The sequence below is a fragment of the Oncorhynchus keta genome, chromosome 27 (assembly GCF_023373465.1).
Source record: "Oncorhynchus keta strain PuntledgeMale-10-30-2019 chromosome 27, Oket_V2, whole genome shotgun sequence".
NCBI classification, from domain to species: Eukaryota; Metazoa; Chordata; class Actinopteri; order Salmoniformes; family Salmonidae; genus Oncorhynchus; species Oncorhynchus keta.
The window spans coordinates 16,055,398-16,069,898 of NC_068447.1; the positions used below are offsets into that span (position 1 = coordinate 16,055,398).

The 14,501-nt window shown below is 47.5% G+C and overlaps 2 protein-coding genes across 4 annotated transcripts in view; both read left to right on the plus strand.

Moving 5' to 3' along the window:
* Nucleotides 1-8,387, plus strand: part of LOC118378578 (ERC protein 2-like) — a 613,000-nt gene extending 604,613 nt beyond the window's left edge. For all 3 annotated transcript variants that reach the window (XM_052481811.1, XM_052481812.1, XM_052481813.1), the window contains one exon: nt 6,554-8,387. The gene's annotated coding sequence lies outside the window, so the exon portion shown is untranslated. The remainder of the gene's footprint in view (nt 1-6,553) is intronic.
* Nucleotides 8,388-10,059: 1,672 nt separating this feature from the next.
* The window catches only part of wnt5a (wingless-type MMTV integration site family, member 5a), a 40,949-nt gene continuing 36,507 nt past the window's right edge, over nt 10,060-14,501 (plus strand). The window contains exon 1 of the mRNA XM_052481814.1: nt 10,060-11,265. The gene's annotated coding sequence lies outside the window, so the exon portion shown is untranslated. The remainder of the gene's footprint in view (nt 11,266-14,501) is intronic.

Consider the following 14,501-nt stretch of genomic DNA (forward strand, 5'->3'; position numbering starts at 1 on the left):
CTCACCTGTTGGAGTGTGGAGTAGAGTGACTCTCACCTGTTGTAGTGTGGAGTAGAGTGACTCTCACCTGTTGTAGTGTAGAGTAGAGTGACTCTCACCTGTTGTAGTGTGGAGTAGAGTGACTCTCACCTGTTGTAGTGTGGAGTAGAGTGACTCTCACCTGTTGTAGTGTGGAGTAGAGTGACTCTCACCTGTTGTAGTGTAGAGTAGAGTGACTCTCACCTGTTGTAGTGTGGAGTAGAGTGACTCTCACCTGTTGTAGTGTGGAGTAGAGTGACTCTCACCTGTTGTAGTGTGGAGTAGAGTGACTCTCACCTGTTGTAGTGTGGAGTAGAGTGACTCTCACCTGTTGTAGTGTGGAGCAGAGTGACTCTCACCTGTTGTAGTGTGGAGTAGAGTGACTCTCACCTGTTGTAGTGTGGAGCAGAGTGACTCTCACCTGTTGTAGTGTGGAGTAGAGTGACTCTCACCTGTTGTAGTGTGGAGTAGAGTGACTCTCACCTGTTGTAGTGTGGAGCAGAGTGACTGTCTGACCTGTTGTAGTGTGGAGTAGAGTGACTCTCACCTGTTGTAGTGTGGAGTAGAGTGACTCTCACCTGTTGTAGTGTGGAGTAGAGTGACTCTCACCTGTTGTAGTGTGGAGTAGAGTGACTCTCACCTGTTGTAGTGTGGAGTAGAGTGACTCTCACCTGTTGTAGTGTGGAGTAGAGTGACTCTCACCTGTTGTAGTGTAGAGTAGAGTGTTTGCCTGACCTGTTGCAGAGTGACTCTCACCTGTTGTAATGTGGAGCAGAGTGACTCTCACCTGTTGTAATGTGGAGCAGAGTCAATGGGCTGCATCGTCCTCTGCCTGCCCATTTGAGGATCTGTGACTTTTAACTCCATTTGGAAATATCTATAGGTTCCTCCGCCTCATTTTATAAATGGATTTCTTTCTGTTTGGACAGAAAATACTCTGGGACCATAAGTAGGCTTAGCTGTCACTTGTCTCCCTTTGCATTTCCCTCCCCCTTCATCCTACAGAATGGCTGATTTTACATCTCTCCGCTTGGTAGAGTGAGGGATAACTTTGTGCCGGTAATTGAATTTATGCAACAAATAAAAAAATCTGCAAAAGAACAAGAGTCATAGGATAATTGCTAGTGAAAGAGCTGAGTTCGTACATATAGGTGGTCCCCAAACTCTGCAAGGATCCTTTTTACAAGCTGTTTACATTAGTACCACTTAAAGACAAAAAAAGAGTCAAGAGCAGCCCGACTCACTCAAATGCAGACGTTTTTGGTCGGTATTCAATCCCCCGACAGACAGGCAGGCTGGCAGACAGGTAGGAAGGCAGAGGCTGGCAGACACACAGACAGATAGACAGTCTCCTGTGTCCCTCTCCCTCGGTCCCCTTGTCTTTAGCTCCTGTCATTAGACTGATTACCCAGATGACCCCAACACCTCTGTTCAGACCAAGCTGGTTATCTTCAGGTGTACATCACTGTAAAGTTGGTTCAGGAATCTCAAGATGTTTTTAAAAAAATTGACTCCGACTGCACGTACAAGTATCCCATGTACGTATGGGCACAATGATGTATCGGCCCTGGTACACTCACACACATGCCCCCACATGCCCCCACATCCCCCACATGCCCCCACATGCCCCCACATCCCCCACATGCCCCCACATGCCCCCACATCCCCCACATGCCCCCACATCCCCCACATGCCCCCACATGCCCCCACATGCCCCCACATGCCCCCACATGCCCCCACATGCCCCCACATCCCCCACATCCCCCCACATGCCCCCACATGCCCCCACATGCCCCCACATGCCCCCACATGCCCCCACATCCCCCACATGCCCCCACATCCCCCCACATGCCCCCACATCCCCCACATGCCCCCACATGCCCCCACATGCCCCCACATGCCCCCACATCCCCCCCACATGCCCCCACATCCCCCACATGCCCCCACATGCCCCCACATGCCCCCACATGCCCCCACATGCCCCCACATGCCCCCACATGCCCCCACATGCCCCCACATCCCCCCACATGCCCCCACATGCCCCCACATGCCCCCACATGCCCCCACATGCCCCCACATCCCCCACATGCCCCCACATCCCCCCACATGCCCCCACATGCCCCCACATGCCCCCACATGCCCCCACATGCCCCCACATCCCCCACATGCCCCCACATCCCCCCACATGCCCCACATGCCCCCACATCCCCCCACATGCCCCCACATGCCCCCACATGCCCCCACATGCCCCCACATGCCCCCACATGCCCCCACATGCCCCCACATCCCCCCACATGCCCCCACATCCCCCCACATGCCCCCACATGCCCCCACATGCCCCCACATGCCCCCACATGCCCCCACATCCCCCACATGCCCCCACATCCCCCACATGCCCCCACATGCCCCACATGCCCCCACATGCCCCCACATGCCCCCACATCCCCCCACATGCCCCCACATCCCCCACATGCCCCCCACATCCCCCCACATGCCCCCACATGCCCCCACATGCCCCCACATGCCCCCACATCCCCCACATGCCCCCACATCCCCCCACATGCCCCCACATGCCCCCACATGCCCCCACATGCCCCCACATGCCCCCACATGCCCCCACATGCCCCCACATGCCCCCACATGCCCCCACATGCCTGCACACACGCAAACACACACAGTGCCTTAATGCTGGTATGGCAGCAGTGAGACACTTGTATCTTAAACATGATTATCTAGCATGCTGTATGCTATGGCAAAGTTACCACAGTTACTGTGGGAGCAGAGTACGGGAGGAGGTGGGATGGGAGGAGTGTACAGGAGGAGGCGGGATAGGAGGAGAGTACAGGAGGAGGCGGGATGGGAGGAGTGTACAGGAGGAGGCGGGATGGGAGGAGTGTACAGGAGGAGGCGGGATGGGAGGAGAGTACAGGAGGAGGCGGGATGGGAGGAGTGTACAGGAGGAGGCGGGATGGGAGGAGAGTACAGGAGGAGGCGGGATGGGAGGAGTGTGCGACGGAGGAGGCGGGATGGGAGGAGAATACAGGAGGAGGCGGGATGGGAGGAGTGTACAGGAGGAGGCGGGATGGGAGGAGTGTACAGGAGGAGGCGGGATGGGAGGAGTGTACAGGAGGAGGCGGGATGGGAGGAGAGTACAGGAGGAGGCGGGATGGGAGGAGAATACAGGAGGAGGCGGGATGGGAGGAGTGTACAGGAGGAGGCGGGATGGGAGGAGTGTACAGGAGGAGGCGGGATGGGAGGAGTGTGCGACGGAGGTGTGGTGGTGGGAGGGTGAGAGAAATAATGGACCTATAAGAGGAGTGAAGGAAAGATAAAGGGATGAGAGGAAGTAGGAAGGAAGGACAGTGATTAAGATGGATAATGTCCTGTGTAGTCTATTATAAGCAGGGAGGAAACATCGTTAGATAAGGTCAGTTTTCTGATGTCGATAAGAGTAGTAGATCAAAAAAAAAATCTGGAATTTCAATTATACACACAGACATTACCCACCCAGATGCCAAAACGTTTTACATATTGTGGGAGAAGTTGTGATGATTACGTTTCAAGTTTATCTAGAGCTGTCCATCTGAGGATTATGAAGTACTTTACCGTTTAAGAGGGTAACTTACCTCATTCTCTGCTAATGTGGAGTATCTACAGGAACGGCTGCTGCCGTTCTACAGTATGTGGGAGCAGCCTCTCAACATACAATAAGAATGCTAAGTAGTCTAGCAACCCCATGTGTGGTATCCATATTTTGTCAAAGAGCCCTTCCAGTTTCAGTTTCAGTGTATGGCTGCACAGTAGCACCACCTTGTTGAAACAGAGCAGACATTTTGTGTCTAAGCATGGGAGAGCATGACGCTACTGTTACGCTGTATGCATTGGATGCAGTTTCCCCTAGATAGTTATAGCCACTCTCTTATCTCGCACCCAAAACTATCTAGGGTGGAATCTATTCAGATTGTCCAGTTGTGTTAAAGTTATTTCAATATAAAATAGCAACCACAGACACTACCATGCATGAACCCAAACATGCAGACGTGCCTTTGGAACCTTTCTGCCTGCCTGGGCCCTGTCTGCCTGCCTGGTCCCTGCCTGCCTGCCTGGTCCCTGTCTGCCTGCCTGGTCCCTGTCTGCCTGCCTGGTCCCTGTCTGCCTGGGCCCTGTCTGCCTGCCTGGTCCCTATCTGCCTGCCTGGTCCCTGTCTGCCTGCCTGGTCCCTATCTGCCTGCCTGGTCCCTGTCTGCCTGCCTGGTCCCTGTCTGCCTGCCTGGTCCCTGTCTGCCTGCCTGGTCCCTGCCTGCCTGCCTGGTCCCTGTCTGCCTGCCTGGTCCCTGTCTGCCTGGTCCCTGTCTGCCTGCCTGGTCCCTGTCTGCCTGGTCCCTGTCTGCCTGCCTGGTCCCTATCTGCCTGCCTGGTCCCTATCTGCCTGCCTGGTCCCTATCTGCCTGCCTGGTCCCTGTCTGCCTGGTCCCTATCTGCCTGCCTGGTCCCTGTCTGCCTGCCTGGTCCCTATCTGCCTGCCTGGTCCCTGCCTGCCTGGTCCCTGTCTGCCTGCCTGGTCCCTATCTGCCTGCCTGGTCCCTGCCTGCCTGGGCCCTGTCTGCCTGCCTGGGCCCTGTCTGCCTGCCTGGTCCCTGCCTGCCTGGGCCCTGTCTGCCTGCCTGGGCCCTGTCTGCCTGGGCCCTGTCTGTCTGCCTGGGCCCTGTCTGCCTGCCTGGGCCCTGTCTGCCTGCCTGGTCCCTATCTGCCTGCCTGGTCCCTGCCTGCCTGCCTAGTTCCTGCCTGCCTGCCTAGTTCCTGCCTGCCTGGTCCCTGTCTGCCTGCCTGGTCCCTATCTGCCTGACTGGTCCCTGCCTGCCTGCCTAGTTCCTGCCTGCCTGCCTAGTTCCTGCCTGCCTGGGCCCTGTCTTTCTGCCTGGGCCCTGTATTTCTGCCTGGGCCCTGTCTTTCTGCCTGGGCCCTGTCTGCCTGCCTGGGCCCTGTATTTCTGCCTGGGCCCTGTCTTTCTGCCTGGTCCCTGTCTGCCTGCCTCGTCCCTGTCCGCCTGCCTGGTCCCTGTCCGCCTGCCTGGTCCCCGTCTTTCTGCCTGGGCCCTGTCTGCCTGAATCAGTAGAGCTGCTCCACCGGGATGAACAGGAGTGTGTGTTTGGTTCAAAACCCGGCTCACCAGCAGCTGTAGGGAGACAGAAAGAACAGGGAAACAAACACAGCCCTGCCTGGCTGCCTGGGCCCTGTCAGCCTGGGCCCTGCCTTCCTGCCTGGGTTCTGCCTGCCGCGGCCCTATTTGTTGATTCTTGGGCCCCAAAATCATTAATTAAAGTGCAGACGACGGCACGGTAACCTGAGGAAAGCCTCACACACACATATGAGGCACACACTAACCCACACACAGCACTCCCTGTCGCATAACAAATGATGGCACTTGGTTTAATTGCTGAGGCTGTTTATTTATTTACGTCTGTAATGGATGGTGGTCTTCGGCCCAGCAGCCAATCAGCAGCCAGAGAGAGGGAGACAGAAAGAGAACCAGAAGCCCTGCAGACCTGAACAAATTCCACAGGATTCTGCACTCTTCATTTCACCCTCGAGTCTACATGGTCCGCCTTTCAGTCAAGCTTTAACTCTTTCTCTCTTTCTGTCTGTTCTCTCCCCCTCTTTTCTTGCTCTCCTAGTTGTGTTTGTTCTCCTTTCTAGCCTTTCCCGAGTGACTGATGGGATCGCCGTTCTTGATTGGTGGTTATTTTGAGAACTGTTTGCTCAGCCAATGGGGCGCCCTGGTCTTACAGATGTAGGATCTTAATTTGAGCCAGTTTCGTATAGCAGGAAAATAATAATTCAGCGGCAGGAAATGTGAGTTATTATATGGATTATAATTAATGGACATTTTTGTAGGGGTTAATTCGTTTTTCGCAAGGGAAAATCAAGTCTGAATTTTCTAAGTTGAAATTACAAACTTCAGAACCCTTTTTAAACCTAAAATACACTACAAGTTTGTTTTGCATTGCAGGAAAGTTATCCTGTAACAGGTGATCAAATTAAGATCCTACATCTGTATATGGCATACATCATTGTTTTTTAAACTCAACCCACAAATGAGACCCTGGACTTGATTTTGTTGCTGGCTGGCTTCTCAACAAAGACCTAAGTAACAGACACATTCCGATTTTAGTTTGTTACAAATGAGCACTCGATGTTTGGGTCTGTGCCAAATACGTTTAACGCATTCTTAAGGAGATCTGGAGACTTGCCAGACTGTTAGAGGGACAAAACAGTCATGCTATAACTAAGAAAAAAACCAAACACGCTTGTATGGAAGAAACCGTTTGAGTTGATTTCTCCATCACTGGCTGATGTCTGTTTATGCTGCTCTGGTAGGTAGATGTGACGTGGTGCCTGTTACGAAGCACTGGGGAGTTGGCTGAGGTTTCCTTTAATCCACATAACAAGCTCTGATGAAACACCCTTCTTCATGTGCGTGTTTTATAAAGTGTTCTCTCACACTGATGCCTGTTCTTTCTATGTCTCCCTACAGCTGCTATTGAGCCGGGTTTTGAACCAAACACACACTCCTGTTCATCCCGGTGGAGCAGCTCTACTGATCCAGGGACCAGACTGGCTGCAGCAGAGTCCCAGGATCCTGCCCACCTGCCATGGTTGAAGATAATTATTTTCCTGCCTTCCGTTGCAGAGATGCTCTCTTTCCTCCCAGTGTTTGACAATCAGAGAGCCGAGACTCGTAAAGACCCATGACCTCCGTAAAGTCCCATGACCTCCGTAAAGTCCCATGACCTCCGAGGCTCCGTTGGACATGTAACCCTGACTGTTTCCACTGTACTTATGAACTACGACTTTAACTCTCCAACAGTCAACCAATCATCTCGCTGCCCCTGCCAGGTTCACTGACTGACTGATGAATCCTAGACAACAAACTAGTCAGCCTAAAAACCAGAAGGACCAATCAGAAAGGACCATTGAGAGTGACCAAACATAATTTTTTTGTGTGTCGTTTTTTTAGATAGTTTGTGAGCCCTTGAAAGACTATGGGAGAGAGCAAATCCTGATGTGGGTTTGTTTACGTAGCCACATACGGATAGCATTAGCATGGTCCACAACATGGACCTCAGATCCACATGGACCTTCTCAATGTACCGTGCCAAAGGAACCACTCCCTGTCAGCAGAGAGACACTGAGAGGGGAACCGGGTTCCTATTACTCTAGAACCCTCAAAGAGTACCCAGAGAAGTGTTCTGTGTATGCTACCTTTCTCTGAATGTTCTTAAGTCTGGAAACACTCCTGTCATCCTATCACTGGACAGCTCTCTTGGTTGACAGTGCTCCAGGTAGACAATGTCCATAGGAACTGATCTAGGATCAGTGCCCTTTCAAAATCCTTAACTATCAAGTGGGAAAACACAACTGACCTCAGACCAGTGTCTAGGGGCAACTTCGTCCCTCTCCGGGTGAAGGGTATAAACTGTGACCAAACAAAACCCTCTGAGGAAATCAAACTAGGATCTGTTTAGAGGTTGTTTTTTCTCTTGTGTTTTTCTCTCCCCCTGCTGTACTTTGTTTGACTAACGAGTATCATGTTGTGTTTGTTTTTCTACATCTGAAACAGATTGAGTACTGTTCTCTTTGAGGTTTGTATCAGTTGTGTGTTTCTGCTTGTGGGTGATGTTTTATTTAGTAGTGTATTTATTGACTAGTTTAATTGCAACATGCATTGGAGTGGCAGTATTTAGGTATCCATGTTGAAGTCAGCACTCCCCAATCATCATTTTGGAATCAGAGATTGAGGAGTGCTGCTTTCAGGGGACGAGTTGTCTATACATATCAGTTTACTATTGAGGATGTCGTGGTGTTTGAAGGTGACCTGATCTCCGTTCTACTGAACCAGCAGTAAGTGTTTAGCTTGTACAGTTTTCTCTCTCTCTCTCTGTGTGTGTTGTGTGTGTGTGTGTGTGTGTGTGTGTGTGTGTGTGTGTGTGTGTGTGTGTGTGTGTGTGTGTGTGTGTGTGTGTGTGTGTGTGTGTGTGTGTGTGTGTGTGTGTGTGTGTGTGTGTGTGTGTGTGTGTGTGTGTGTGTGTGTGTGTGTGTGTATGTGCGTGCGTGCGTGCGTGTGTGTGAACAGCGTGAGGTCTCAATATGCTCAAACTCTGCTATTGACTTGTTATACAGTGTGTTGCCATGGTCAATATTAGTTTCTCGTTCAATAAAAGTGTGGCGTTTTTCTCAACTGTCCGGAGAATGTATCTTTATCAGATAATCACAAACATAATTTAACATGAATTTTATCAATAGTTATGTTAATAATCAGTGGATATTTTGAAATCATCAACTTTTCTGAGATTGAAACAATAGTGTGATTTTGTTTCCCTTTTTCATGGTCTCCCTAAATCCATATTTTTGTCCGTCTCTCATCCTCTCTCTCTGTCTCTGTCTCTGTCTCTGTCTCTGTCTCTCTCTCTCTCTCTCTCTCTCTCTCTCTCTCTCTCTCTCTCTCTCTCTTTCTTTCTCTCTCTCTCTCTTTCTTTCTTTCTTTCTTTCTATCTCTCTCTCTCTCTGTGTCGCTCTCTGTCTCTCTCTCTCTCTCTGTCTCTCTGTCTCTCTCTCTCTCTCATAGACTCAGACAGATGTTGTCCAGCTTTCCTCCTGGGGGGAAGGGGTAGTGAGTGGTGGTGATTAAAGGGGGGTTAGTTACGTGGTTGGGCTTGTTTTAGGGCCACTGGAACCTAACGTAGCAGGCATAAAATCCATGCCTGAAACTGGATCCCCTACATACTGGTCAAAAGACTGTCAGGGGAAGTTCTCTTCTGCTCTGTTCAACCAATCCAGTAAATATGGAGGAGGAGTTAAGCTGGAGTAACGCCTTGTTAACGTCCAAAAGTGGAAGTGACGTCACAGGCTCTCTTTCCATTTCCCCTGGAAACCAGAACATCCGGATGTTCGGGGACTCGGCAGGGGCTAGGACCACTAACCCAGTCACAGCTCATCCAACCGCTGCCTTAATAATAATGCATACTGCACACAAGCCAGCTATCAGCAATGGAGCATGGGCTCAGCACTGTCTACACTACAGCTATGGAGACTAGTAAGGCAGGCAATGTCTCTCTGTCCCTCCCTCTCTCACCTTTCTCCCCTGATGGATGATGACAGTGTTACAATGTAAAGCTCTCCTTCACTTTGTGCTTACAGACAACAGCTTGGCCTCTCCCTCTCTTAATGATACAGTGACTGTCTGGTGCGATCTCATGGCACCTCTATGGTGCACACACAGACACAACAATGAGGACTCCAAGGGCAAACTCAGTCATCTCTCCGATCACAAAAAAACACTGCAGAGGCAGGCCTTTCAAAGATTGGCAGGCACTATGAATGTGAACGTGACATCAGAGCACACACACTCACACACACACAGTTTGAACAAGTCTTTATTTGGGCAGGCAGCCAGGCATTCAGGTGACAAAGCAGAAAGTATATGTTTAGTTAGCATTTAGAAGTAGTTTTTTTCCTAACAATCATTGATAGATTTGTTTTATTTCCTTTCCTCTCAAATCCACTAGAATCCAAATACATTTAAACCAGATATGTGATTGGTGGAAATACTTTTAAACCAATTAATAATGGTTTGCTGCCCCCGACTTCTCTCTCCTAAAAAAAAAAGTTTGGAGCTTGTAGTCTGAAAGTCTGTTAAACAATAATGTCACAAACCCGGAACACTTCGCCGTCATACCTCCATCTTGTTCATGTCCAGTGTTCTGCGATAACGTCCATGTTCGGCGATAAAATAATAGTTATTCTAATGACCATAATGCTTATGCATACAGTCCTGCGCATGATGAGAGCACTCTGTATAAGCAAACAGTGTCGAACTGCATGTCTTGGTTTTTACTGGGAGGTAACTCGATCCCCTGCGTCTGAAAATCCTAACTCGGCTCTGGCACGGATAGACTAATAGCCCCGGGTGCTTTATACGTTTATTTTAGGTAATAGAGACGCTTGTTTTGTTACAGCCCGTTCCGCCCTTTTTTTTTTTTTTTTTACAATTTCACCTAGACGCAAGTTGCGAGTCTTTCCCACTTGGCCCGCTTTCTTTGCCGTAGAAAGTTTAGTGACTTTAAAGAAGGGCTTTGGGAGAAAATGTGGAACGCATGCGCCATCTAGAAGTTTTCCCCCGCGCATCAGTGCTAGGGTTTGCTAGTTAGAGAGAGGAGGCGACGAGGCAGGTGACAGAAGGAGAAGGAGTTGCTCTTCAACACACACACACACACACTATCGGGCGGGAGCGTACCTTCTCCAAGCGAGTTCTCCATCTCTCACACAGTAATGCTGTTTGGAGTTTTCTTCCAGTGACGAGCTTGGAGTGGACTTGCGGCAATTCGTGTCTTCCACCACTCAACGTTGGATGTGTTGAACGCACTTTTTGCTGGTAAAGTTTTTGTTCCATAGTAAATCAACGGAGGAGTTCAGGGGAGCGCGGCGTAGTTCTGTGCAGAATGGAGGATGAAATAACGGCCTCAGGTTTGTGGCGAGGAACCCTGCAGTGTGGATGTTACCACAGGTAGAACACGCTCTGAGTTCAAGGTGTCACCGCTGTAGGATCATCTCTTCTCACCTATCGCCAGTTCATGTGTTTACCTGCGCTTTACACATTAGTGCCAGCCCGTCGGAACCTCTACAAAGCCGTCGGAACCTCTACAAATCTGCAAGGAAACTTGGAAGGATAAAGCTACCGCTATCAATCCTCCCAACCATCAAAAGAGCGTTGGCAACAGTTTATTACAGCTGACGTTTCTGGCCACCGGCACTTGCTAGTTAGTTTCTTGTGAATGTTTTATTTGTCATTAAGTGTTTCCGCGGATTCACGCCCACGTTTGTTAAAGGCTCTAAATATTCACAGTGCTGCTGGACATTGTAAATAACCCCCGTCGTCTCTGCAAGAGCTCTCCTCTCCGCTGTCCCGCGCTCACGGAGCGCATTCGTAGATAACGGATCGCCTATGCCAGTCTTCCGACACTGAGCCGCAGGACTATCACGGTTACTGCCACCCTCCTCCGTTACACACCGGACACTATCCCGTACAACCACGATTTAGCACTAACTGCTTTGGATAGAAACCGAACTGAGCCAACGGTATAAGTAAAAGGAGTCTCTCGAGCCCACTACGGCCTTGGCACTGGGATTATTCCTTTAATAATCATCTCACCAAAGTGGATTATCGTTCGTAAATAATTGTTTTCAGTGGTGAGTATAGTTTTCTGTCTGATTTTGTTCGTTATCGAATAGTTATTTAGAGATCGGTTAGCAACTAAAAAAAACGAAAACCTTTTCCCAAATTATGTCCTCGATTCTTGGCATGCTTAGGACTAATTTTTCGTTAGGAATGATTCTCGTTTGTTTGACCGCAGCCTATATAAAAGCATTTTTATCTTAACCATTATAATTTTTCTCCTGAAGTACACTTTTTAAAACTCTTTGTTTGTGCAGTGTTAAACTAATGCCACATGTTTTAATTTGTAATGCCACCCTTGCTCTCTTTCTCTCTCTTCGCATGCTCTGCTCCCTCTCCGTCCATCAAAACATAGACTCTGGCTCCCTCCTCTGGCCTCCTAAAACTGTGTGTGTGTGTGTGTGTGTGTGTGTGTGTGTGTGTGTGTGTGTGTGTGTGTGTGTGTGTGTGTGTGTGTGTGTGTGTGTGTGTGTGTGTGTGTGTGTGTGTGAGTGTGTATGTGTTTGTGTGTTTGTGTGTGTGTGTGTGTGTGTGTGTGTGTGTGTGTGTGTGTGTGTGTGTGTGTGTGTGTGTGTGTGTGTGTGTGTGTGTGTGTGTGTGTGTGTGTGTGTGTTGGAAACTGATATGCATTGATGAATATTTGGTAACGCTTAATGCATCTATTTATGTTGACTGTTAATAAAAAAGCACAGCGTCCCTTGGAGGCGGTTTTTCATGTATGTACATTTAGTCTACATCTGACATGGACGAAACAATGGACATACACTGGTTTATTCATTATCCTTCCAAGAATAATCAATAAACCATGTCAAGGACGCTTTTTACAGGAGCATTTATTTGTCAATCTGACGATAAATGATTGAGCTACACAGGCCTTTTACTCCTTGGTCATGTTTATTTTCTCTTCAGAGTTGTTCTCAGAAACAGAAATAGGCGATATTAAATATTTGAAACGTACTATTTAAATATTGACCGATATTTCGTATTATGGTTTAGGCTTAATTTATTCCCCTGTAAATGTGTAGATGGTATTCATTTATTATATTCGAGTATTATACAGGGGTATCAAAACCAACGCGTTTGTATGTTTTACCCTGTAAGATTTGAACATTAATTTAGTTAATTTGATTAGCTGATATGTAATAACTTTTTTTTGCCCGTCCAAGTCCATTCATGATTCTCACTGCTCAGGGTGGAGCCGAAATTAGGCCGTTTCCATCATAATTCAATAGCCCTACTCGGTGTGCGCTGACCATATCGTTAATACCGAGGAGTGGTGGTCTGGTCTGAACGGTGTTTTCTCTGCATCACTTGCTTGTTGGGTTCATTCAAGAAAATGAATGACTCTTAAAATAATGTTTTGAATTAATTGGAATTTCATTCAATTGAACCCCTGAATTGACGAAATGGAGGCGTCTCCAGGACCTCAAACCTGGTTGTTTGTATGACAGGTCACGGTTACCGGTTAAAGGTTAGCCTTCCACTGATTCAGCTTTCACGTGCACCCCATTGCTCTCCCTATTTCAGCCCACTCCATGCACCCGTAGGACTGAAGGAAGCCAGCAATATCCGAGACAAGCGGTGGCGTTCATTCAGACTAATGTAGGCTATACATTTAGTTTATAAATGATTTGATGTAACCGGGCCGGGCATTTTTCACGGCCTATATAAAAATGGGGACTTTAGCCGCGAGCCCGAACGGCAGTGCGCAAACTGAAAATGTGTGTGAGTGAGAGAACATTTGGAATTAAACTCGAAAATGACCATGCAGAGATGCCACTTTCTAAACAGCAGGAAACATTTGAGGGACATTATTTAGACTGTTATGACGTTTGCCTTTTCATTAGAATCAGAACAGCAGACATTCAAATTATTCCAGACCCAAAAACGGAATTGTTTGCACATTTCGCATGAAAATCACGATTTTCAAAAGTAATTTACAGTTAATAAAATCTCAACTTCACCTGGACATCGACACTGTAACCTACCACCCATTATTAAGTAGTTGGTTGCTGGCCTGCATGTACCGCTTCAAAGCGTATGCCATACTAATAAGAAATTACGTTTAAAAAAAACACACACACTATGTTTTTAAAGATATCCATTTAGGTTTTCATATTGTCATTATTTAAAATGTAGTAGCCTTCCAATTCCACATTTAATATTTATTTTATTTTATATATATGATCCACGCATTTATAAACGTAATGTAGATAAATATCTACATTAATGCTTTCTGCGCATTTTTTAAAATTCAAATGATGGGTTATTCCGTGGTGAACACTTGTTATTAGGACGATTAGTGTTATAATAACTTACTTACAAATTATTATGTAACGAATTAACGAATAAAATATTAATGGCAAAAAGTGCATTCATTTGGATGTAAAAAGTGTTCATTTTCAAACCCACAGAACAATATTTTTTGGGGAATAGGACAGCCTTGTAACTGGGTCACGAACGGATAAATAGCCTAATGTTTAGGCTTCATTAAATTATGGACAGTTGTATTTATTTCGTATCATTTAAAATGATCCTAAAATAGTATTTGTTAAAAAATATGACGCAATTAAATAATAATAGAATTAATAGTTTACAGAACTTCCTCATAACTCAATAAATAGCTTATGCTTGTCTTGTAATTGATTTAATCAACATAGGCTAGCCTAAGTCTAATACACCAATATTTCACATCGTCATGAATTGAAATAGGTCTAGTGATTGGTCAAATGCGAAAGCAATATTTAAGCTATACGCGAACTGGAAAAACTTGTCTCCGAACAGTGGGAGAGAGGCTGATAGGACATTTCATCAATGGACTAGGATCCTTTAAGAAGATGCCGACTTAAGAAACAGAATATGAATGTATATTTAGAGCTTCTGTGGGAATGTGTGTATTTTTATCTCATCTGTTTTTAACTGCGCATTACATGTCAATTTAAGTGCATCACTGTGCTATAGTTGAACAGAGGGGGTCTCTCTCTCTCCTTGTCTGATTGGCGCAGGAGAAGAATGCTCTTATCGTTGGTATAATGAACTGACTGTCTGTTAGGAATGTCTGGTTGAAGGGGGTTTGAAGGCCATTGTTATTCTGTCTTCTGTGATTCACACACTCACCTGCTGCCAGAGGACTGCTCTGCTGCAAGCAATACAAGGCACACACACACACGCTCACACACACATGCTCACACACAGATATTTGTATATGTGTGTATATGTAGCGATATATATATATGTATGTACACACAGA